Genomic DNA, 7,500 nt, shown 5'->3' with positions numbered 1-7,500 from the left:
GTGCAAGACATCGATCAAAATGTTTTTCTTTCAATCAATCCACATATATTACGACAACATTTGCCAAATGATACAAATTGTGTGGAAACGTGCAGGTTCTTTGGAAGTACGCTCAATATAATCGAAATTGGACAACCAATACGAGTGCATTCGTAATGACAGCAAGATTATTATTTTTTCAATACCCCTGTGGGATAAATAAAAATAATAATTATATTAATGGATTCTCAATTTCATTATCTTTTGTTTTTAACAGTATAGAATAAAGTGTTACTTTTTGTACTGGAATCAAATTGACTGTCAGTAAAATCTCTTTTTACAGTCTTTTGATCTCCATAGTGATGTAGATGAGACACAAGCAAGATAAAATGGTATCTTACCGTATGTGCTTATGTGCATAAAAAAAAACAAATCTTATGTGCTTCATCTCATTGAAATATATACATATTGCTACGGTTGTGGAAATTCACAGAACACCATTCAGGTTCCCCAGAGGTCATTTATTTTGGTAGTGTATTCCAGGTTAGATTTCCCCATCGATGTATAACGGGAATTATTAGTGTGCCGGGCTGTGCATCTCTGAGTTAGCCGTTATTCTGTTCTATCTTTTATTTCAAATAAAGAACAACTCAACAACCTCGTCAATCTCCACAACACAGCGACCCTCCTCTACAAACAAAAACACCACTCCCAGGAAGCCACCCGAAGGAGGAAACAGAAATGACGGTTGGGGCGTGTCCCTCAGAACAGCGTAAACACGGATTACGGTTATTACAGCAACAACCAAAGAGCCAAGCCGATCACTCCTGGGATTTTCCCCCGCGCGCCGGGAAGGGAGGGGCGAACGCCCCGGACGCGATAAAAAGCCACGTTCGCTCGCCGGAAAGAGTCGAGTTGAATCAGTGTGGAGAGCGCCAGAGTTGAGTTGGGCTGGGCCTTGGAGTGGAGTTCGAGGCAGTTGAGCGCTGCAGTGGAGTTGAGTTGAATCGGTGTGGAGAGCACCAGAGTTGAATCGGTGTGGAGAGCGCCAGAGTTGAGTTGGTGTGGGGAGCTCGGAGTCAGTGAGAGTTGGGAGTGGAGAGTCGCCCCAACGAGAGCTGGAGAGTTCAGAGTTCGGGCAGTTGGTTCACTGGAAGGTTCGCCGGCGCAACCAGGAAGCCAGAGTCGAGGCCCGTTCACTCCTCCAGCGAGTCGTCGGCTAGACCAGGCCGCAGTGGAGGCCAGACGACCAAGGAAGCCAGTCGGAGCTCAGGGGTCCGGGCAAAGACGCCGAGGGTCGCCGAACCAGGACCCGGCGAGTCACCACGAGGGTGGCCAGGTAGCCCGCTGGGTCTCTCGGAGCGCCTTCGGTCATCCCAGCCCCGAGCAAATAATAAAGGCTTACGAGCCTGTTCTTTCTTTCTGGGGTTTTGCATGAAAGTCTGTGGCGCCTTGTCCGTAAGTAACAAACTGTTAAGTGCCTGTACATTACATGATAGAACTCTGCTGTAGGTTTTTGCTCGTGTCCTGTCCCATTCCCCCATTCATTGCATATGTGCATTTGAAATAAATGTCCCCATTTTTATCTTGCCAAAACGAAGTTTTTGCAAGATATGTTAGTCAGCTTGTATGTTTTTTTTTTTGTTTGTTTGTTTGTCTGTAATCACGTATAAAAAATTCTGCAGAGCACAGTTATCATTGGAAATTTTTGTAACTTTGCATATCAGAGGCCTATAGAGGTCCCTTTCAGTGAACAAAATTTTGAAGGTCAAGGTCAAAGGTCAAAGTCACTTTGTCGCAAATCAGGGGAGTCGACGAAACCCTTATTTTTTGAGTAATTTTGATCGGATCGTCTTCAAACTTCATGGGAATATAGTTCATGGTCTGGCGCTCAGCTGATTAATTTTTCGTGGCGATTGGCCTTGACCTTCAAGGTTAGCGCCTCAGGTCAAACATATTTGACCCCAAGGTCAAATTTTCAAGTTTTAGGAACCATATCGTGTAGAACCTCAAATTGAACACCTCGATGAGTGCTTTCTAGATATGTTAAGCTTGAGACATTTTGACGTCATTTGGTGACGTTATGAGGCAAACGCATATTTTTCATGGTTACTCTGTAGAACGATTCTCATCAGAATCTCTCGTCGGCAGATATTCCTCAAGGAGTCGCTCCTGGTGTATAGCAGCTCTGTTCACCTCAGTGTGACCTTAAAGAAGTCACACGTGGTCACCCTTTGCCAAGATACGGGTCACCCTGAGGGTGACATTGGTTTATTTTAATGATAACTTGCTCGTTGTGTCACTTTCTGCCATTGACTGCCATGATGCGTTCGGAATGTAAGCTGGCTGATTATAAGCCGATAAAACGTACATCTGGTCCGACGGGACTTAGCGATATAAAAACTGCTCGGCAATCGCATACAGAACGAGCTGCTGAAGCGGCTCGTTTTCGTACAGGTCCCGCCGAGGTATAAACTCTCGTCATTTGTCCGCTCGAATAATTAGGTATATCGACAATTCGGCGATCGACCCTGCAGCGCGTGGACAGAAGAGTTGGCTGGTTTATGGTGTGTTAAAAATACCTGTAGCTGGGTTCCAGCGTTGATCCGGAAGCTGCGACTAGATTGCCACGTTCGGTTGGTGTGCGCGGCCGCAATTGGGCTTCGGCGGTCGCCCGCACGCCGGACGAAAATCTACAACACTATATATATATATATACATATATATATATACATATATATACATATATATACATATATATACATATATATACATATACATATATATACATATACACATATACACATATACACATATATCATCCATCCATTGAGACCATACTGTGTGCAGAGCGTTGGTGCTGCCTAAGCAGTCTCTTTGGCTATTGGGCACAATCCTGGATGGGTCGCCTCTCCGACAGTATACCAGAATGCTGACACTCATTTTGCCGACCTCGAAAGGACAACAGGCCGAGTTAACCCCACTTCGTATTAATTCAACAGGTGAGCGGGATTTGAACTCAGGACCCTCGAATCCCAAGCCCACCACCCTAACCATTAAGCCAACACCAGGCAATATATATATATATATATATATATATATATATATATATATATATATATATATATATATATATATATATTGTTGCAGAAATGGCCCTTAGTGTGTTATTAAATAGAGGATTAGCCCAGATCCCCCATTAAATGCATGTTTAGCCAGGTTGTTCGGTAATTGGACGTTACATGTGTGTCGGGAGGTGTAGGATGCTGTTCATTGTTCGTACGGTGGTGGTGTACCGAGAGGTTCTTCTCCTTCGTTCCCCTCTCCGAACGAGTCCCTGCCCAGCGCTCTGAGAAGCGAGCGCCGGGAAGGGAAGGTGGAACTGTGAGCGCAGAGGGGAGGGAGTCACGGTCTGCTGTATAAGCAACGGCTAGTGGGAGTCTGCGATCGGCTGGAATAGAACTGGCTGCTGTGTGAGTCTGTAGTCGGCTTCGAGAAGAGCGAGCGCTGGGAAGGCAAGAGAGCAACGGCTTGTGGAAGTCGGGCGATCGGCAGTAGGAGGAACTGCATGAGGGTTTTTGCGATCGGCTCTCGTGAAAAGGCCGCCCCGAAAGGCGAGCTTCGTGAAAGAGGCAGGAGGAACTGCATGAGGGGAGTTGGCGATCGACTTTTATGAGGAGGTCCTCGACAGGTTCATCCGGAGTCCAGTGACGGAGCCTCTGACTGTCGCGACTCGCGACACCTGCTTGACACGTCTTGTAATCCCGTCGATCCGCCTGATCTGGTGAACAGGCCAGGTCTGGACTTGTATACTGGACCTTGTGAAGAGCCAGCTGGAGCATACAATAGATCTTTCGTTTTGTGCTGTCGACCTCGAGGGGTCAGAACGCACCGAGGCTGGTGCGTGAGCGGGGTGAAAACTATAGGATACCGCCATTTTGCCACGCGGCGTGTTTGAGCTTGGGCGCTCGAATCCATTGACATAGGCTCGTCACGAGCCGCATTCGTGCCTTTGACACTTTCCTCTCGTCCATGAGGCATCACCAAGTACTCTGTGTCTTGTCTGCATGTTGTCTCAGGTTTATCTCGCTCAGGTTCCCTTCGAAACCCATAATCTGTAGCTCCCGAGTTAAGAGTGGGTTATAGATTAATTTTAACATTGTCGTGAATGCTTTGCTCGTGTTGTCTTCTCCGTGTCCCCAATAAATCTGGCCGATTCATATGAAAGTTGCTGCGATCGAGTTTATTCGTTCCGTGCTGAGGAACAATTTGCTCGATTTGTATTTACAACCAAAACGTTTACGGACTGGTAGACTCCGCTCGGTCTCTGACAAATCCAGTCTGTAACCGCGGTCTATTTCCCCAACTAGTACGGCCGAGGTGTACGTTGGTATCGTGATCTGAGGCGCATCACCCGAGACCTGTGCCGAGCTAGCCGGTGTTGTAACCCCGGAGACGGCGGTGCTATTAAGTAACGCCGAATCTTCAACATTTGGCTGTCAAGAGTAGGGTGCGAATCCCGCCACCACCGAATCCTTTACAACATATGTATATATATATATATATATATATATATATATATATATATATATATATATATATATATATATATATATATATATATATATATATATATATATATATATATATATACATATACATATATATATATATACATATATATATACATATACATATACATATATTGTTACACCTGTGGAAATTCACATTACACCATAAAGGACCCGTAGGTGAGATATCTCCAAGTACATGTGTCGTAAGCCCAAACCCATTGTATAGAGGGAATTTATTTTATCCATTCGGGCTGCGATCCTTTAAGTAAGGCGTTTTTCTTTTTCTATCTTTTATTTCAAACACACAACATTTCAACAACCATGCCATCCCCATCACAGCGCCAACCACACTGCAACCATGCCACCACCATCTACGCGACCACATCTTCGCCACTCGCCATTCAACAGGCTCCGTGCGGTTACGATCTCCGCGAAGGAACAAACAAAAACCAACAAGGATGCTCGGTGGGCTTGTCCCACCTGTTTTTCCCGTCTGACTTCCCCACGCTTTGGATTGGAGGAAGAGCGATGCAGGTCAAAGGTCAGAGGTCATGTAAAGGTGGGGCCTCTTTTTGGGGGAATAATTCTCTGGCTCCGAGCCAAAAACTGACTCCCTCGGCCCCCGGACGGAGCGGGGTGGAGGGAAAGCGTGAGGGAACGCCCTTTTCGGGAACCCTCTCGAAGGAAGGTGGAGCCGAGAACAGGGCGGGGCGAAGGGCGGAGTCCCAGGCGATAAAAGACTGACACGAGCGGGCGCGCGATGGCTTTTTCTTCCTCTTCGTCTTGGCTGGTGGTTCGGTTGGTTTTTGTGGAGAGTTGGTCTTCAGGAAGAGGTACTGTGCCCGCGCTTTGGCGAGCGGCCCTGTCACGAAGGCACGGACGGGAGACGCGGCAGCGCCCGTTGTGAGGTGGACCTGTGCGTCTGGACGGGGAGCGCCGGTGAGGGTTCGCCGGCCGCGAGAGAGGTCGGGGCCGGGCGCGACCACGCTGACGGTTGCGGGAGAGGGACTCACCAGCCAAAGGGAAGTCACCATTTTCTTTTCGGGGTTTTTGCATGGATCTTGTGGCGCCGTGTCTCGTCAGGTAGAACTGTTTAAGTGTTGCCGTATGTTCGCGTATTCGGTTGTAGCTCTTCATCGTTTCTTTTGTTTTAATTGTTTTATGTGCATTTTGATTGTGTATGGCTGTAAATACGTGCTTTATGTGCTTGTCTGTGTGGGCGTGTGAATAAAATGCTTGCTTGTTGAACTGTGCCAGTTTCGCTTCGTCTTTTCTTTATTGACCCTCCATCTTGCTTCACATAAAGGGTTCGCAGTGGGTGCAACATCCCGGTAAATAATCTGAACCGTCGAGGTCGACGATAACACCGCCTGGTTATCCCGATAGTACGGAACGGGCTGCCCAAGCGGCTCGTGTCCGGAGTCGATCTGCGGCGAGGTACGATCGCCCGGTTTACCATCCGCGTGAGTACTTAGGTAGGTCGAGTTTGGCGAACAACCCTATCCTACGCGGGTGGCCGATTGGCACGATTGTGGTGAGTTCGAAAGGCCCACCCGTGACTAGCTCCGGCGTTGGTCCGAAAGGGTCACGACAGAATTGTCCGTCCGGTGGGCGACGTGCCACGATTCGAGGTACGTGGCCGTTCGCACACCGGCGGGCACGAATTCACAACAATATATATATATTTTGCGGAAATGGCCCTTAGTGTGTTATTAAATATAGGATTAGCCCAGATCCCCCATTAAATGCACGTTTAGCCAGGTTGTTCGGTAATTGGACGTTACATGTGTGTCGGGAGGCATAGGAGGCTGTTCATTGTTCGTACGGTGGTGGTGTACTGAGAGGTTCTTCTCCTTCCTTCCTTCCTTTCTCCGAACGAGTCCCCGCCCAGCGCTCTGAGAGGGAGTGGCCTCGAGAAGCGAGCGCCGGGAAGGGAAGGTGGAACTGAGAGCGCAGAGGTGGGGCGATCGGCTGTACAAGGGACGGCTATGTCTGTTTGCGATCGGTTTTCGTGAAGAGCGAGCCGAAAGAAAGGCAAGGAAGGGACTGCAAGAGGTCTGTCTGCCATCGACTAATAGAGAAACTGTTAGCATCGGTCGGCAATCTGCTGAGGGAGTAACTCGCGGTGCGTGTGATCGGCGATCTGTAAGAGAGGAACGGCCTGAACCTGAGGGTCCATTCGGCGATCTGCCGAGGGAGTAACTGAGCCTGGGTGTCGAGTGAGGATTCTGCTGTATCGAAACGACCAGTGGGAGTCTACGATCAGCTGGAATAGAACTGGCTGCTGTGTGAGTCTGGAGTCGGCTTTGAGAAGAGCGAGAGCCGGAGAGGCAGGGGTGGATCTGCACGAGTCGAGTCAGGCGATCGACAGTAGGAGGAACTGCATGAGGGTTTTTGCGATTGGCTCTCGTGAAAAGGCCGCCCCGAAAGGCGAGCTTCATGAAAGAGGCAGGAGGAACTGCATGAGTGGAGTCGGCGATCAACTTTGATGAGGAGGTCCTCGACAGGTTCATCCGGAGTCCAGTGACGGCGCGTCTGACTGTCCCTACTCACGACATGGCTCGACACGTCTTGTAATCCCGTCGATCCGCCTGCGGAGCCCAACACCCCGATTTGGCCTGATCTGGTGAACAGGCCAGGCCTGGATTTGTATCCTGGACCTTGTGAGAAACCAGCTGAAACCCACCATCGATCTGACGGTCTTATGCCGTCGACCTTACAGGGGCTGAAAAGCGCCGAGGCTGCGTGCGCAAGCGGTGCCGGGAGAAGGACGAGCGCCATTTTGCCACATGGCATGTTTGAGCTTGGGCGCTAAAATCCGTAGACATCAGCTTGTCATGAGTGAGCCACATTCGTGCCTTCGACACCTTTTCTCTCGTCCATGAGGCATCACCAAGTACTCTGTGTCTTGTCTGCATGTTCTCCGTGTCTTGTCTGCAAGTTGTCT

General features: G+C 48.8%; 1 protein-coding gene across 2 annotated transcripts in view; it reads right to left on the bottom strand.

Moving 5' to 3' along the window:
* Positions 1 to 7,500, bottom strand: part of LOC147029198 (uncharacterized) — a 116,207-nt gene that overhangs the window by 45,515 nt on the left and 63,192 nt on the right. The gene's annotated exons all lie outside the window — the stretch shown is intronic.

This window comes from Eptatretus burgeri, chromosome 4 (genome assembly GCF_056783735.1).
Source record: "Eptatretus burgeri isolate ZD-2024b chromosome 4, Ebu_testis_v1, whole genome shotgun sequence".
Classification (NCBI taxonomy): Eukaryota; Metazoa; Chordata; class Myxini; order Myxiniformes; family Myxinidae; genus Eptatretus; species Eptatretus burgeri.
This window is presented reverse-complemented; position numbering and strand designations above follow the sequence as displayed.